The sequence below is a fragment of the Ovis aries genome, chromosome 7, assembly GCF_016772045.2.
Source record: "Ovis aries strain OAR_USU_Benz2616 breed Rambouillet chromosome 7, ARS-UI_Ramb_v3.0, whole genome shotgun sequence".
Classification (NCBI taxonomy): Eukaryota; Metazoa; Chordata; class Mammalia; order Artiodactyla; family Bovidae; genus Ovis; species Ovis aries.
The window spans coordinates 74,138,117-74,141,363 of NC_056060.1; the positions used below are offsets into that span (position 1 = coordinate 74,138,117).

At 39.6% G+C, this 3,247-nt stretch overlaps 1 pseudogene; it reads left to right on the plus strand.

The window, feature by feature from the left end:
• The first annotated feature begins 1,625 nt into the window (after nt 1-1,625).
• LOC114115878 (60S ribosome subunit biogenesis protein NIP7 homolog) lies at nt 1,626-2,865 on the plus strand (annotated as a pseudogene).
• Nucleotides 2,866-3,247: the final 382 nt, after the last annotated feature.

The window sequence follows — 3,247 nt, forward strand, 5'->3', positions numbered from 1 at the left end:
AATCAAGATTGCCAGGAGAAATATCAATAACCTCAGATATGCAGATGACACCACCCTAATGGCAGAAAGTGAAGAACTAAAGAGCCTCTTGATGAAAGTGAAAGAGGAGAGAGAAAAAGTTTTCTTAAAACTCAACATTCAGAAAACGAAAAACATGGCATCCAGTCCCATCACTTCGAGGCAAATAGACGGGGAAACAATGGTAACAGGGAGAGACTTTATTTTTCTGGGCTCCAAAATCACTGCAGATAGTGACTGCAGCCATGAAATTAAAAAACGCTTGCTCCTTGGAAGAAAAGTTATGACCAACCTAGACAGCATATTAAAAAGCAGAGACATTACTTTGATGACAAAGGTCTGTCTAGTCAATGCTATGGTTTTTCCAGTGGTCATATATGGATGTGAGAGTTGGACTATAAAGAAAGCTGAGCAACAAAGAATTGATGCTTTCGAACTGTGGTGTTGGAGAAGAATTTTGAGAGTCCCTTGGACTGCAAGGAGGTCCAACCAGTCCATCCTAAAGGAAATCAATCCTGAATATTCATTGGAAGGACTGATGCTGAAGCTGAAACTCCAATACTCTGGCCACCTAATGCGAAGAACTGACTCATTGGAAAAGACCCTGATGCTGGGAGAGATTGAAGGCAGGAGGAGAAGGGAACCACAGAGGATGAGATGGCTGGATGACATCACCGACTCAATGGACATGAGTTTGAGCAAGCTCTGAGAGTTGGTGATGGACAGGGAGGCCTCGTGTGCATCTCTCCTTGGGGTTGCAAAGAGTCGGACATGACTGAGTGACTGAACTGAACTGAAGTGATCCAAGAATAGAATTTGGAGTCATATAGTAGCTCTACTTTTAGTTTTTTGAGAAACCGCCATTCCATTTTCCACAGTGACTGCACAATTTACATTTACAGTAGCAGTGTTTGAGGGTTCCCTTGTCTCCACATCCTTGCCAACATTTGTTATTTGTGGTCTTTTTCATGATAGTCATTCTGACAGGTGTGAAGTTTCACCGTGGTTTTGATTTGCGTTTCCCCTGATGGTTAGCAACATTGAGCATCTTTCATGTGCCTATTGGTCATCTGCATTTCCTCTTTGGGAAAATGTCTATTCAGTTCTTCCGCCCATTTTAAAATCAGGTTGTTTGTAGAGTTCTTATTATTCTAAGAGTTTCCTATGTCTTTGTATGTAGTTACAATAAATTCAGTTTTCATGGCTAGATGATAGTCTAAGAAAATAATTCATTTCATTAATTCATTATTTCATCTATAGACATTTGGGGACCTTTCAGTTGTCTTGCAATTATAAATAATGCCCACAGTAAGAAATGCTAAGAGAAATTCTTAAGGATAGAGGAAATGATATTAGATATAATTTCAGAAGTTTGGGAAGAAATGACTAACTCTTATTTATAGTTAACTGATTTTCAACAAGGGTGCCAAAAAAATCTGGTGGGGAAAACATGTTTTTTCCCAATGAATGGTACTGGGACATTCAGATATTCATACGTAAAAGAATGAAACTGGACCCGTGTATCACACTATATATGAAAATTAACTCAAAATTGATCATTGACCTAAATGTAAGAGCTAAAACTATAACCTTGCTGGGAAGAAAAAAAACCTAGATTGATATCTTCTTGGCTTTAGGTTAGATGCTGATTTCTTAATGAGACGCCAAAAACACAGCAATAAAAGGAAAAAGGGCAAATCAGACTTCATCAAAATTAAAAACTTCTGTCCTTTAAAGGAAATCATCAAAAAAAAAAAAAAGAAAGAAAATATAACATAGAATCAGAGAGAAAATATTTGCAAATCATGTATCAGATTAGGGACTTGTATTCAGAATGATTAAAAAAATTCAACTCGACAATAAAAGCACAAATACCTTAATTTTTAAAATGAGCTAAGTATCTCAATAGACAGTCCTCCAAAAGAGACTTGCAAATGATCAGAAAGCACATAAAAGATGCTTAACATACAAATTAAAACCACAATGAAGTTTCCATTTCAACAACTGAGGCCCGAAGATTCTGGATTCCAACCCAGTAGGAAAATTCGGCCTCTGACTGAAGAGGAGACCCATGCAATGTTTGAGAAGACAGCAAAATTCATCAGCGAGAACCTTCAGCTACTGGTCAACAGATCCTACAGCACCTACTGTTTCAGGCTGCACAATGACCGTACAGTGTACTGTGTGAATGAGATGATCTTGAAGTTGGTCATGGGTATCTCTGGTGACAAGCTTGTTTTGCTTGGGAGGTACTTTGGAAAATTCCCTAAGACCCACAAGTTTCAGTTGGACATTACAACTCTGGATTACCTAGCACCCTATGCCAAGAATGGGGCTTCCATGTGGCACTAATGGTGAAGAACTCACCTACCAATGCAGGAGACATAGATGTGGGCTCAGTCCCTGGGTGGGGAAGATCTCCTGGAGGAGGGCATGGCTGCCCACTCCAGTAGCTTGCCTGGAGAATCCCCATGGACCAAGGAGCCTGGCAGGCTACCGTCCATAGTCCACAGTGTCACAAAGAGTTGGACATGACTGATCAACTTAGCACTATGCCAAGAATAAAGTGTTCCTGAAACAGAGCAAGCCTTCCTGTCTGAGTACCATGAGCTGGTATCTGGACTCGGTCGAATTACTGGAAATACTTCTCTAGGGAGTCATGGGGAACTCCTCGGCAGACATCCCTTTGGCTTTTGGGGTGGCAGCAAAGTCTACACAGACTGCAGGAGAGTAGACACCATGATTATGGTGGCATTTCATCAAGCAGACATTGGGGAGTATGTTCGACACGAAAAGACATTGACTTTAAACCATCACGAGGACCTGGGGCTGTGTAGAAGGGCCTAACTTTGATTCCTGTGTCTGTAGACTCCAGCATCCTGTTGAATTTTGTCAACACTATGACCTGTTCAGGGACTCCTTGATTTAATACTCACTCGATCATAAACAAATGCAAGTTGGATTCTCATACAGAAATGGCTCAAAAATGGAGTTTTGGATCTTTGTGATTGTGGAATAGAATACTGTGCTTTATATTTGAATCAGAGGGTTTCTTGTATTGAGTAACAAGTTCTAAATTGTTGGAACTGAGGACAAGATGAGCTTATTATTGTTATCTGTGATAATATTTTCCAATTGATAAGAACATAATGAATTTTCTTATTTATTAATACAATGAAAGATAGATATTGGCATATCAGAATACTAGGGCATGTCTGGAATTTTACAA